The sequence below is a fragment of the Alosa pseudoharengus genome, unplaced genomic scaffold, assembly GCF_046254945.1.
Source record: "Alosa pseudoharengus isolate Yale_2024_CS ecotype anadromous, Long Island Sound unplaced genomic scaffold, YU_APseudo_1.1 YU_APseudo_1.1_scf_22, whole genome shotgun sequence".
Lineage (NCBI taxonomy): Eukaryota > Metazoa > Chordata > Actinopteri > Clupeiformes > Clupeidae > Alosa > Alosa pseudoharengus.
Genome location: NW_027468680.1, coordinates 20,621,485 through 20,637,104, shown reverse-complemented (window position 1 = coordinate 20,637,104; position 15,620 = coordinate 20,621,485). Strand labels below are relative to the sequence as shown.

Genomic DNA, 15,620 nt, shown 5'->3' with positions numbered 1-15,620 from the left:
TTTATGCTGCCCATTAACACAAAGGTAACCTAAACTGAAACCCACACTGAGGTATTTTTTTCTTTTTTCAAAAAAATTCCACACTCAGATCTGTGCAAAATGATCTTTTTATTCTAGATTTCGGTCATAGACCCTCTTCAGGAATCCTGAAAAAAGCCTATGACCGAAAGCTATATAAAAAGATAATTTTGCACAGATGTGAGTGTGTGGATTTGTCATGCTGTGCTTGACTTTTGACTTTAAATCCCAGCATCTCCACCACCAGATGAACAGTATTTTTTGTCTCTTTTAAATTATTGAACTTGAAATTAAACCATTTCATAAGTATTTCTGCATACAAATTGTAATGAATCTGTTTAAGATCAAATACATTGTTTACAGTGCACTGAATTTCACATTGATCTCCATTTCTCAAGGTCACCGAGAACTGTCGGTACAGGGGGAAAAAAAACAAAACAAAAAAACAATCGGATTCACTTAGCTCGAGATGCTGCAGCCAGGAAGCTACTGCGCTACACTCTAGGGGCATGTTCCTGAGCCCCAATGTTCATGACCCCAGAGTGTAGCGCTGTAGCTGCACAGTCGCTTTGGCTGCTGGCTGTAGCAACTCGAGCTATGTAAAACCGATTGTTTTCGTTTTACATACTCAGTGACCCAAGAAATGGAGATCTATTTGGAAAATCGCTGGATTTCCCCTTAATGCTGGAACTCACCCTACTTTACACTGTTTTATAGGAACATTTCTATGATCCAGCCAGCGGTTCAGGGTACCTGGCCTGACGTATTGAAAGCCTCAGGAACCACAAAGTCCAGCACACAGTGAACATAATGGAGGACCAGCTTCTGAAGATGTGCCCGAGCCAGTCCTGAATGAAGAACAGCTGAGAGAGGCGGTATCTCTAATGAAGCATTCTTCTGATGAAGAAGTTGTGCGGCTGAAGGTGAACGTTTGATTATCGTCAGAAAAAATGGTCCATGACCCTCAATCACCTCATATGCTTGCAACATTCTCTCGATTCGTGGATGTAATGGATCAGATAGAGCAAGACTGTGTTACTGTTTGGTGAGATTTCAGCGAACCTTCTTGAGAGGTGGTCAACTATGTTCAAAGAGAAGACTATTAAACAGAGTAAAGGTCTTTCTTCCTCCAGCATCGAACTACAAAAAAGGATCCAGGTAGCAGAATCACCACATGGGCGGTGTCCTGGTAGAACACTCAGGTTAAAGTGTGGTGAGACTGGGTGTTTCAGGGTGATTTTCTGGCTTTTAGAAAACATTTGGGAAGGTTACATGAGTATAGCGTTAATAATGTTCATATTTTGGAAAATAACTGTAGTGAACACAGAAGTAATGATTTGGCGGTAGATTTTGATACAGTGGTTCCTGTTATGCATTCTGCTGTACATGAGATACAGGTTAAGGAAACTATTCAGTTTTTTGAGTGATAAGCAAAGTGTTGAGGAAATGAATCATACTTTAAGTCATCTTGAAAATCTCTTCTAGGCCCCATCCATTGGATCATGCCTTAGGTATGAGCTGCACCAGGCGCATAACTGAAGCGTTCCGTTCGCGACGTGTAACATTCATTTTAAATGGTCTATTTTTTTCGAACGTACGCGCCGCGATCACGTCTGTTGTAGCTACCTCCATTGATTATAGTGGCAGCTAATTGTTGCAGCAGACGCTATGCGAACGTAACGCTTCAGTTACGCGCCTGGTGTAGCTTCACTGTTAGAATGTGTGGACTTAAACATGTTGGTGATGCTAGAATGTTTCAGTACAGACTGTAGAGTGAGTAAAATTGGTATGTAAGCTAATGTATCACTAACAACAACTTGATATTATGTGTTCCATTTGATGCCAAATGTGTTGTACATGCATTTACAAAAGAAAAAAAAAATTGAAACTTTTTAAACTTTTTATTATATTGTATATTGATACATTAACTTAATATTTTGTAATAAATATTTTTTCAATAATTTGTCTGTATGTCCTTCAGATTTTGTAGAACTTGATAAAGGGTAAATAAAGACAAGCAAAATGGTGACTCTAGCAAGAGTAGCTGGGAATAAACTCTGAATAGAGATAAAGATTACCCCATTAAGAGTAAAGATGACTACTCTGGAAAGAGTTGTTGGCTTATAGAGTAGATTTTTCTTTACTCCCTGTGGAGTTTATCTTGGTGATTTTCCAACTCTCTATAGAGTAAATTTAACTCTGAAAAATGTGCTCTAGGAGAAGAGTCAAATTTACTCTCTGTGGGGTGGGACCAATGGGTCTCTATGACAGAGTCAGAATCGACTCTATTAGAGTCGAAAACAACTCTGTCAATTTTACTGTGATTGCTCCACAACTGTTTATAGCAGCAGCGAGAAGCCTTTAATGTGTCACAGAGCAGAAGTGGGGCTTTCCAACGAGACCACGCACTTGTCTGTACGTTAAAGTATGAAGATTATACAAATCATGAAATTAAATCAAATTCCATCATATTTACAGTCTCTGCGTTCACCTGCGCACCCATTACTCTCCTTTGAATTAGGCTACTCGCGAACCCGTGAACACATAGATATGCGCAGATGAAAGAGTAGACACAGAGCTATCATTTGATACCAAGTACATCCTTCTGGGTTATAAAACAGACGAAGTGACAGCAAAATAATAACTTCATATAGCTCGACTTACCTCACGTTTTTGTCTGTTTTTCTCTATGGCAAAGAATGTTCATAATCCGGTTTTGAGATCCTAGCAAATTCCTGCATGGCATTCAATTCAAGGCTCACATTGCATCCCAATTTGTTCGACAAAGAAACACCTTTTTTGCCTTTACTTTGTTTATGGCAACACAGTTAAAAGTTGTAGAGAATCATGAGTGCAGACAGGCACACACGTAAACTCGGGTCAAGTCAGGTCAGATCAGTTCGTGTTCCAGATATGGAGCGCAGAAAGGTCATAAATAAATAAATAAATAAAAAAGGCATTTATTTCTGTAAGGCGCACACCACATATGTCTGTAAATTGCTCAGCCCCAGAGAATCCCTCCACCGTGGCAATGATATTGCTAGATTCATGACAGTCTGCCCTACACACACATGAAATGCATGTAGAGCTATGAGCTTGCTGTGGTGAGATACATGTCAAAATATAATATTTTTTATTATACGCTTTTTATATTTTAATCCTTTAGTATTAATACATGAAATGATGGCAGATATGGATAGCCTAGACTCTGCTGGAAAAAAGCAATATATAATATGTGTGTGTGGCACTTAAAATGACCAGAATAAATCCTTATGAATAAAGGTAGGAAAAATGCCCTAGAAAAAACTAAGGGTTAAAATATACATATATTTAAAAAGTAGAATCCATGCAAAAATACTTAAAAACACAATTATTTAATAAATATTTCAGGAAAGTATAAGTTGTATGTGTATGTGTGTGTGTTTATTAGTTCCAAAGTTTAATAAATTAGACACTGATGGCACAGTGCTCTGTTTTAAGTCTTTTTTTCTCAACTAAAAATGCTTTGCGCTGGTTAGGGGTACTTGGCTGAAAAAATATTTCACAGGGGGTACATCACTGAAAAAAGGTTGAGAACCACTGTTCTAGCCTGTCAATCCTTGAATACAACTACCCAGCTAGCCACCAAAACATGCAGTCTTACCTAGGCTACCGTTTGTAATTTAAAGAAAACATTTGTTGCAGTAGGCTCCTAAATTGCAAACTTAGCCTGTTAATATATAGGCTACGGCTCTTCTATTTCTTATTCTGCAGTGCCACCTAATTATATATATATATATATATATATATATATATATATATATATATATATATATATATAAATATATTTATTTTTTTCCCTTTTTTATCGCTTACAGCAAGTAGCTAAATTAAATGTGTGTAATCGGTCGCGTATGTAACTCTTCTCGACTTATACTTAGTTAAATTTAACATCCCCACAATTTAAATGAGAAAACCATGTTAACAAATTACCTACGACGGACCTTACACCTAGGGAGAGGGGGGTGTAATTTAAGTCATAGCTTAGTGTTACCTGAGCCCGTCTTTGGATTCTTTGGTGTTAACGCTGAAACTATTTAGAGTGGTGCAACCCGATACATTTTAGTAGCTCGTAGTGCCAGTTTACGTTAGAACTAAGCTAAGATGGAAATTACTTTCAACTGGTGCAACCGGCTGCAGGATATAGAGCGACCAACTTTTTTTTGACCAGCATTGATTATGCGTGACACAGTCTCAATTTGCGGGACGCATGAATTGGGCCTCAAACGCTGTGCGCACACGCGCTACGCGGGACAGGTGGTCACCCTAATATATAGACCCTTTCAAGAGAGTTCCATTATCAGCATCATAGTTGGCCCCACAAGACTTCCTTTTTAACATTCTGGGAAGGGTTGCACCAACAAGGATTAAGTCTTAACCTGGATTAAATCAAGGTTTATCCATTAATCCAGTTGCACCAAACTTTAAATCTAGTTTAAAAGTAATCAAGATTACATTTAAACCATCCTTTTAATCTTGGCTTAGAAATTAATATAAACCTGGATTAATTTTAACCCTGTTGCTCAACTGCTTTAAACTCAGATTTAAATTTCAGTTAGGGATTAATTTTAAACCTACTGCTGAGGTGGTTTACATTTCTGAAATGGCTGCATATATCAGATGGTTTGAAGAAAATAGAGTCCCACGAAGGAAAATTAGAGACCGTCTCAACCCAATGGAGTTTTATGATGATGAGGAATTTTCAAAGAGGTACCGTTTTAACAAGGAATCTGTCCTAAGGTTAAATGAAAAAACCATGTACGCAATCAAACATGGCAGTGACCGGAATGCAGCTATACCACCTTTGCTCCAACTACTGATAGCCCTGCGGTTTTATGCTACCGGTTGCTTCCAGATGGTGGATGGGGACCTTTTTGGAGTGCATAAATCAACCGTGAGTAGGATTGTTGAAAGGGTATCAGAAGCCATTGCAGCTTTAAAAGACCAGTATGTCAGATTTGGCCCAACAGGAGAAACATCAGCTGGTTTTTATAGAAGAGCTGGTTTTCCTGGAGTGCTGGGAGCAATTGACTGCACTCATATCCCCATTAAAAACCCTGGTGGAGAAAATGGTGAGCTTTTTCGCAACAGAAAGGGCTACTTCTCTATTAATGTTCAGGTTGTGTGTGATGAGAAGGCCCTTATCACCAACATTGTAGCCCGGTGGCCAGGATCAACTCACGACAGCAGGATCTTTGATAATAGCCACCTCTGTGCTCTAATGGAGAGAAATGCATTTCAAGGCCACCTAGTAGGTGACAACGGATATCCCTGTCGCACATACTTGATGACGCCTCTTTTAAACCCTCAAACACCAGCGGAGAGACGATACAATGCCAGCCACATTGAAGCAAGAGGTCTTGTGGAGAGAGTGTTTGGAGTTTGGAAACGAAGGTTTCCTTGCTTACATGATGGACTTCGAACAAAGCTAGAGACAACATTAAAAGTCATTGTGGCAGTAGCAGTGCTGTACAATTTCGGAAAGAGAGTTGGAGATGAGCTGCCAGAGGAGGCTGAAGAGGATCCCCATGAGGACCGTGCACATGGCCAAGAGGAGCATGCCACGGCTAATGGAAATGCTGTTCGAAGAACCTTGATAGATAACCATTTCACTGCATAGTTAAGGTGTGTATGATCAGGTTTATAATAAATCTATGTTCATATAACATATATAATCTTAAAATAATCATGTGCATATTCAAGCAGTTTAATGCAATAGTAGTACAGTGTTAACTTTATGTTCTTGTGTGTTCTTTTTGTTTAGGTCATGGGATTCAGCACTCATGTAGCCACCTATGCAGCCTACCTGCCTCTTACAAACATTTGCAGCCCAGCCACCTAACCACCTGCTGGCTGATATGCAGACATCTATTGTTTTCATTTATTACTGACCATTGATTAAAGACAGGAATCTGTCTACGAAGTCTAAAGAGAGAGTTACATGTTTTTTTTTTTCACCTTAAAAATATGCTCTGATATGGTTGCCTTCATTCCACTGCAATTAATATAAGAACAGAAGTGTAGTATATTGAAATTCACAGAGTAATTAGAACTGTTCAATCAATAAAAATATTTAATTATTTTAAACAGGTCAGATAAATAAATAAAACAACACATTCTCAATTGATATACATAGGCCTACACTTCATTGAAAAGCATCTCCACTGGTTGTAAACCTGTCTTGAGTGTATCTTTTTGAAGCTGCAGTACTTCCTTCTGTAAAACAAGCACTTCTCTCTGCAATATTGCATTTTTAATTTGAATCATATTTTTCTCTTTCTCCAATTTCAATACTTCAAAATGATATTCAGTTAAGTCTCTCTTATGCCTCTTGCTGTTTGAGGGGCTGATTGGAGCTGAACAGACTGATTTCGGGGACAGGGTTGGTCCCTCGCAGATACTTTGTGTCCAACCCAGTCTCACGTCTGAACGTGTCACTGTCACGTTAATTAATCTATTGGGACGTGTTGTGTAACACGTTTCCTTGTTAAAAAACGTGTTGAGCAGGACGTAATTATCGTGTTACTATCACGTTGTATTTCGCTTTCAACGAGCCAACAGAACCACGTCATCTGTCAAAAAAGCCTGACCTCACAAAATGGCGAGAATGTTATTTGATGCTTTTGACGTGCAGTTTCACACTCTTAAGCCTGCTTTGAGTTGTGGGTTAGAAGGAGCCACCTTCTAGCTAGCAGTTTTAGAAGGCTGAACCCCAGAATCCAGAAACAAGAACCGAGCAGGGACGGAGAAAAAAGAAGAATCCAAATGGGAAATGAGGTGAGCCTTGCTACTGCCGCTAGCATGATCATTTTGCTAGCAATTGAGCAAAACATTTTAAAGTTGATTTAACATGAAATAGTAGCCTATGCATGGGCAATACTGTGAATTCAGAGTAGGCTTGCACAATTTATAATTTAGCTAACGTGCATGATGTAATGTTACATTAATCTGTAAAACAGCTGTTGTCTGTGTAAATTAACATTGTAGCCTAATATTGTTAGTGTGGGCTACAGCTAACAGCTGGGAGGTAGCCTATCAGCCAGGCATGTATAATCGATAATCATGATGAACGTGAATAGATTTCGTTGCGAAAACGCGCATTGTTTTAGGCCACATATCAGGTATAAAACAATTGTATTCTGATACAGCAGTTCTCCAGATGTTAGATATTCACTTATATTATAATATAATATTGTATTTCTTTAACCTGATTAAGAGAGGGGTTTAATTCAATAGAGAATTGCAATGTGTGTAGCCCATAATATTAGATATTAGATTAGGCTAGATTTAGATTAGATTCAACTTTATTGTAATTTAAAAGAGTAGTACAGGTACAGAGCCAATGAAATGCAGTTGACATCCAACTAGAAGTGCAGTTAGATAAATAGGCAAGTTTTCCAGATGACATGTGTACAGTGACAGAAATAGCCTATACAGTGAATATGGAATGTGTGTCTAGACTATAACAAAACAAATTGATAATAATACATAATAATGATAATAATAGCAGTAATTACAGTAGGCCACTGGCATTGTTGTTGGTGACGTGTCTGTTTCCTATTGTTCCATGCCACTCTCCTACTGTCTCAATATCTTAGCAATATCTTAGTTCAATTCAATGTCTTATAATGGTAAAAGATGTGGACAAATACATGATATGATATACAAATAAATCGTTGTTCACGACATGTTATGGTTAAATTATCGGAATGAGTGCGATGGTGATGCAATCCTGCTTTTCAATTAGTTGAGATGGTGTTTGACATTAAATTATAAGCAGGTCAGTTTCACATAATAAGCTATTTGTTTCTTTGGGTCTGGGTAATTCATGTGACAAAAAATTCTGTTATAGGCTTCTACCGTTTTTCTGAAAAACAAAGCAGTACAACAACATTTCTATCTCCAAAATAATGCATTGTACGCATGTGTGTACTACGTACATGTAGTGCATGCAGCTTTTAATGTCCAAAGTAGCCTATACTGATTTTCCTGCATAAAAACTACAAATACTCCTCCAAAACTACAGTGTTGACACTTGAAGTTGTGGAGTTATATTTTAGTAGCCTATTCTATAATAGAATAAATACCCACATCAGTTTTACCCTTGTCTCACCTGTATACAACATATGTCTATGAATTGCAGTAGTGATCAAATGAAAAAGGAAAGAAAGGTGTCCTGATGTGTTGTTTAGGGATGGTCCTGCAATGTTTTCTCGACATATCTTTATGTCTTTTTTTTCTCCCCTCTACTTATGTTTTCACAGATCCTTGCTCCTGATATCCTGATGTATGGGTTGCACTTCATTATATGACTCCAACAGAACACTCACAGAAAGGAGAGTGGTGTCAAACTACAAGACAGCCAGCATGTAAGCAAGGCCTTGTTTGTCCTTGTTTGGCTACTCATTTGTCTACTTCCTGAAGAGGCTGAAGCATGATGGCCTTGACACCTCAGTCCTTGCTTCCATTAACAGCTGTGTTATGAAGTGCATCCTCACATCATGGTCTACTGCAGCGGTGGATACAAAGGACAATTGGCAGGTATTTTACGTCACTTTTGCATTACTTTTACTGTGATTTTGCTAAATATAGGCCCATATTGTAGATGGAGAAACGCGTTGTACAGCGGATACATCTTGGGCTATACTATTAAGGGACAGCTGAATTGACCACCTAAACCATATATTTTCTGAAAGCCTATAGCCTCTAGATGTCAATTAATATACATTAAGACATGCCCCACCTTCCTACTGATTTTGGTGCATCATAAGGCGTACATAGGCCCATATTGTAGATCGAGAAACGCCTTGTACAGCGGATACATCTTGGGCTATACTATTAAGGGACAGCTGAATTGACCACCTAAACCATATATTTTCTGAAAGCCTATAGCCTTTATATGTCAATTAATATACATTAAGACATGCCCCACCTTCCTACTGACTTTGGTGCATCATAAGGCGTACATAGGCCCATATTGTAGATCGAGAAACGCCTTGTACAGCGGATACATCTTGGGCTATACTATTAAGGGACAGCTGAATTGACCACCTAAACCATATATTTTCTGAAAGCCTATAGCCTGTAGATGTCAATTAATATACATTAAGACATGCCCCACCTTCCTACTGACTTTGGTGCATCATAAGGCGTACATAGGCCCATATTGTAGATCGAGAAATGCATTGTACAGCGGATACATCTTGGGCTATACTATTAAGGGACAGCTGAATTGACCACCTAAACCATATATTTTCTGAAAGCCTATAGCCTCTAGATGTCAATTAATATACATTAAGACATGCCCCACCTTCCTACTGACTTTGGTGCATCATAAGGCGTACATAGGCCCATATTGTAGATGGAGAAACGCATTGTACAGCGGATACATCTTGGGCTATACTATTAAGGGACAGCTGAATTGACCACCTAAACCATATATTTTCTGAAAGCCTATAGCCTCTAGATGTCAATTAATATACATTAAGACATGCCCCACCTTCCTACTGACTTTGGTGCATCATAAGGCGTACAGAGGCCCATATTGTAGATCGAGAAACGCCTTGTACAGCGGATACATCTTGGGCTATACTATTAAGGGACAGCTGAATTGACCACCTAAACCATATATTTTCTGAAAGCCTATAGCCTTTATATGTCAATTAATATACATTAAGACATGCCCCACCTTCCTACTGACTTTGGTGCATCATAAGGCGTACATAGGCCCATATTGTAGATGGAGAAACGCATTGTACAGCGGATACATCTTGGGCTATACTATTAAGGGACAGCTGAATTGACCACCTAAACCATATATTTTCTGAAAGCCTATAGCCTCTAGATGTCAATTAATATACATTAAGACATGCCCCACCTTCCTACTGATTTTGGTGCATCATAAGGCGTACATAGGCCCATATTGTAGATCGAGAAACGCCTTGTACAGCGGATACATCTTGGGCTATACTATTAAGGGACAGCTGAATTGACCACCTAAACCATATATTTTCTGAAAGCCTATAGCCTTTATATGTCAATTAATATACATTAAGACATGCCCCACCTTCCTACTGACTTTGGTGCATCATAAGGCGTACATAGGCCCATATTGTAGATCGAGAAACGCCTTGTACAGCGGATACATCTTGGGCTATACTATTAAGGGACAGCTGAATTGACCACCTAAACCATATATTTTCTGAAAGCCTATAGCCTCTAGATGTCAATTAATATACATTAAGACATGCCCCACCTTCCTACTGACTTTGGTGCATCATAAGGCGTACATAGGCCCATATTGTAGATCGAGAAATGCATTGTACAGCGGATACATCTTGGGCTATACTATTAAGGGACAGCTGAATTGACCACCTAAACCATATATTTTCTGAAAGCCTATAGCCTCTAGATGTCAATTAATATACATTAAGACATGCCCCACCTTCCTACTGACTTTGGTGCATCATAAGGCGTACATAGGCCCATATTGTAGATGGAGAAACGCATTGTACAGCGGATACATCTTGGGCTATACTATTAAGGGACAGCTGAATTGACCACCTAAACCATATATTTTCTGAAAGCCTATAGCCTCTAGATGTCAATTAATATACATTAAGACATGCCCCACCTTCCTACTGACTTTGGTGCATCATAAGGCGTACAGAGGCCCATATTGTAGATCGAGAAACGCCTTGTACAGCGGATACATCTTGGGCTATACTATTAAGGGACAGCTGAATTGACCACCTAAACCATATATTTTCTGAAAGCCTATAGCCTCTAGATGTCAATTAATATACATTAAGGCATGCCCCACCTTCCTACTGACTTTGGTGCATCATAAGGCGTACATAGGCCCATATTGTAGATGGAGAAACGCATTGTACAGCGGATACATCTTGGGCTATACTATTAAGGGACAGCTGAATTGACCACCTAAACCATATATTTTCTGAAAGCCTATAGCCTCTAGATGTCAATTAATATACATTAAGACATGCCCCACCTTCCTACTGACTTTGGTGCATCATAAGGCGTACAGAGGCCCATATTGTAGATGGAGAAACGCCTTGTACAGCGGATACATCTTGGGCTATACTATTAAGGGACAGCTGAATTGACCACCTAAACCACATATTTTCTGAAAGCCTATAGCCTCTAGATGTCAATTAATATACATTAAGACATGCCCCACCTTCCTACTGACTTTGGTTCATCATAAGGCGTACATAAGCCTATATTGTAGATCGAGAAACCGACTGTACAACTGATACATCTTGGGCTATACTATTAAGGGACAGCTGAATTGACCACCTAAACCACATATTTTCTGAAAGCCTATAGCCTCTAGATGTCAATTAATATACATTAAGACATGCCCCACCTTCCTACTGACTTTGGTTCATCATAAGGCGTACATAAGCCTATATTGTAGATCGAGAAACCGACTGTACAACTGATACATCTTGGGCTATACTTTTAAGGGACAGCTAAATTGACCACCTAAACCATATATTTTCTGAAAGCCTATAGCCTCTAGATGTCAATTAATATACATTAAGACATGCCCCACCTTCCTACTGACTTTGGTGCATCATAAGGCGTACATAAGCCTATATTGTAGATCGAGAAACCGACTGTACAACTGATACATCTTGGGCTATACTATTAAGGGACAGCTGAATTGACCACCTAAACCATATATTTTCTGAAAGCCTATAGCCTCTAGATGTCAATTAATATACATTAAGACATGTCCCACCTTTCTACTGACTTTGACAATATACAAAATAGTGCCATGTATACATTTATGTCCTCCAAAGTTTGCAGGAAGGTGGGCCATGTGCTAGTCTATGTTAACTCACATGTACAAGTGACAGGCTTTAAGAAAATATATGGTTTGCATGGCTGAAACTGCTTTGCCTTTGTGTTGGAGCTCAAAATGTTCTAAACATATCTTACATTTCTTTCTGTTACTTATGTTTTCACAGATCCTCGCTCCTGATATCCTGATGTATGCATTCCATTTCATTATATGACTCCAACAGGACACCTACACAAAGGAGCTGTTAAAGCAGTGTCCTTCTACAAACAACAAGACAGCGAGCATGTAAACAAGGCCTTGTTTGTCCACTTCCTGAAGGGGCTGAAGCATGCTGGCCTTGACACCTCAGTCCTTGCTTCCATTTACAGCTGTGTTGTGGAGCGCATTCTCACATCCTATGGTCTGCAGCGGGTGGTGTCATCACTTTATTTATCATCGTTTGTGTAAATCTTACACATCTTACACAAAAGTCTAAAATAATCTAAACTTCATTCACTCTCCATGTATAGATCAAGATAGACTTGCAGAATAGGCTGCAGGGCAACAGTCCGATAGCCTGCATGAAAGCATAAATGGTCCGCACTTGTTAAAGAGTGCAATTATCAAAGGGCCCTTGAATTGTGTTTTTTTAAACCAAGGAGTATGACTGTAGCGATGCTGTCAGCTCTGCCATAAGCAGTGACTGTGATTACGTTTGCACATTTTGAAAATGTTGTTTTTCTTTCTTTTGCATTCTTTTCCACTTCATTGTTGTATAGTTTGTATAATGTTTGTTAAAGTTGCACACATTAATTCACTGTTCTTATTTGTAAAAATGTGTATAGTGTGGTATAGTTTGTATGGTGGAGTCTTTATTGTATCGCACAAACAAGAACACCCCACCCCACCATACCACTTTGACTAACCAATTTTCTGCGGGAAACCCTGGATGCTTTCTAAAGGTATTTTGTGAAACATAGGGGTTGCTATGGTAGTGGTTGCTAAGCTATTGCTAGGGTAACTGAGAAGGTTGTTATGGTGTTGCTACGGGATATATGGTGGTTGCTATGCAGGTTTATAGGGTAATCATGTTGGTTGCTAGGTTGGTGATAGAGTAACTGAGAAGGTTGCTAGGGTGTTGCTAGAGTAGATATGGTGGTGGCTATACTAAATTAAGTGATTGCTATGCTGGTTGCTAGGGTAATTGAGATGGTTGCAAGGCAAGTCATGTTGGTTGACTATCAAAGTGGTTGCTAGGTTGGCATTGTACAGGTGGTTGCTAGGTTGTTGATAGGGTAACCAAGAAGGTTGCTAGGGTGTTGCTAGGGTAGATATGGTGGTTGCTATTCCAAATAAAGTGGTTGCTATGCTGGTTGCAAGGTTAATCATGTTGGTTGCAATGGTGGTTGCTCGGTTGACATTGTGGTGGTAGTTGTGAGGTTGTTGGTAGGGTAATTAATATGGTTGCTAGGTTGTTGCTATGGTTCTTATGTTGGTTGCTAGGTTGTTGCTAGGGTAACTTAGAAGAATTTTGTCCAGCTAATACATTTTGGCCTACACTATTAAGGGACAGCTGAATTTACCATATAAACCATATATTTTCTTAAAGCCTATAGTCTGTAGATGTCAATTAATATGAATTAAGACATGTCCAACATTCCTACTTACGTGCATCATAGGCTTAAGCAATACTGCTATTTTTGCTCTTAGACTATAAAAATCCATAATCACTTTAAAAACGCTAATTGATTACAATAGTTTTTGAAAGTCAATTTCTTTAAATCATGATTGAAATTGTAACCATATTCTTTATTGAGTTATGTTAATTGACTATAATACTATTGTATTGTCATCCTTCTTTGGGACTTGAGTACTTCAATATCCCCTTCATGTATCAATGTACATTAAAGCATCTTTGATAGTAAAGGACTCTCCATGTAAATAATTACTTGAATTGTCTTTCACTTGTACTGGTTCTATATATTTGGACCACTGATTGACTGCACTCTGGTTTTCATCAGCAAGGTCAAGGCTTAAATTAACCTCAGATAAGTCTGTTTTAATCCCATGCATTATATGTGCTAATGTTGTGAAGTAATTGGTGTGACTGACCCTACAAAGGCCTGTCTGACCTATGACCTATTAACCTAGGGTTAGTAAATATGGGATCGGAGTGAAATTACCTCACACATTCAGAAACCTCAAAGTGAAATGACCTCACACATCCAGGAAGCTACAGCAATACAAACTCAGCTACTGGTCTCAAATACGGCAAACCAGTTGCCAATTTCTATGCCCTTTATATCAATTTGTGCTACATGTTATTAGTTGAAAATTACTGGTGTAAGCTTATCTGACTAGAATATGACTGATTAAATTTGACATGTAACATCCTTGGATGACACAAAATATAGTGAAATGGACTCAACCCTCACATATTCAAACTTTTTTTCAATCTTTGGCTCCGCCTCCTGACAACACACAAGCAACTATATTTGAGTGTGTAGTTAAATCACATCTCACATATTCACAGACTCTATAGCACCCCAAATCCAATATTTCCTATATTTGGCTCCGCCTCCTGGCAATACACAAGTCATTAGATGTCCCAAATTTGACAAACTAGTTTGTTATCATCCCGTGTATCAAAATATGTGCCATATGTTGGTACTATCTTGAATTAACTGGTGTAATCCTATCAAGGCCTGTCTGACCTATGCAAATTATGGCCATCTAAACCTAGGGTTAGCATTTCTAACTTCCATACCTCATAAACAGACTAAATTTGGCATGTGACATCTATCTATGACATAAAATATACGAGATACGTAAAATCACACCTCACACATTCATAGACTCTATAGCGCCCCCTAGAAATCTACATTTTCCAATCTTTGGCTCCGCCTCCTGACAACATACAAGCAGCTGGAGGTTTCAAATTTGACAAACAAGTTTGTTATCATTCCCTGTATCAAAATATGTGCCACATGTTGGTACTATCTTGAATTAACTGGTGTAATCCTATCAAGGCCTGTCTGACCTATGCAAATTATGGCCATCTAAACCTAGGGTTAGCATTTCTAACTTCCATACCTCATAAACAGACTAAATTTGGCATGTGACATCTATCTATGACATAAAATATATGAGATATGTAAAATCACACCTCACACATTCATAGACTCTATAGCGCCCCCTAGAAATCTACATTTTCCAATCTTTGGCTCCGCCTCCTGACAACATACAAGCAGCTAGAGGTCTCAAATTTGACAAACACGTTTGTTATCATTCCCTGTATCAAAATATGTGCCACATGTTGACATTTCATGAAATAATGGGTGTGACACTTACCTAGGCCTGTCTGGCCATATGGGTGTCTCAATTGTAGTTTCTGAGTATGTCCGGTGCATCAAACTTGCCATGGCAGGTAAGATCAGTGAAATTGGGTTTATTTCAGCACAACACACCTCTGTGTATCATATTCAATCAAAATATGGATGTTTTGATGGTTTGTTTATGATTTAAGAACTTTTGTTGGTCAATATCTGTCAAATATGCTCTCTAAACGGTTATTTCTGAAGATTTCTTGTGCATCAAAAGTCCCACAGCACCTAAGATAAGTGAAATTGGGTTTATTTCAGCACAACACACCTCTGTGTATCATATTCAATCAAAATATGGATGTTTTAATGGTTTGTGTATGATTTAAGAACTTTTGTTGGTCAAAACAATGCTCTCTGAATAGCCATTTCTT

At 38.6% G+C, this 15,620-nt stretch overlaps 2 long non-coding RNA genes across 2 annotated transcripts; both read left to right on the top strand.

The window, feature by feature from the left end:
- The first annotated feature begins 6,467 nt into the window (after positions 1-6,467).
- LOC143138872 (uncharacterized) lies at positions 6,468-12,408 on the top strand. Its single transcript, XR_012990299.1, has 3 exons — positions 6,468-6,834; positions 8,322-8,598; positions 12,054-12,408. It is a non-coding gene; the product is annotated as an uncharacterized LOC143138872 (long non-coding RNA).
- Positions 12,409-12,434: 26 nt separating this feature from the next.
- On the top strand, positions 12,435-13,811 carry LOC143138871 (uncharacterized). The gene is made up of 2 exons (XR_012990298.1): positions 12,435-13,337; positions 13,370-13,811. It is a non-coding gene; the product is annotated as an uncharacterized LOC143138871 (long non-coding RNA).
- The last annotated feature ends 1,809 nt before the right edge of the window (positions 13,812-15,620 follow it).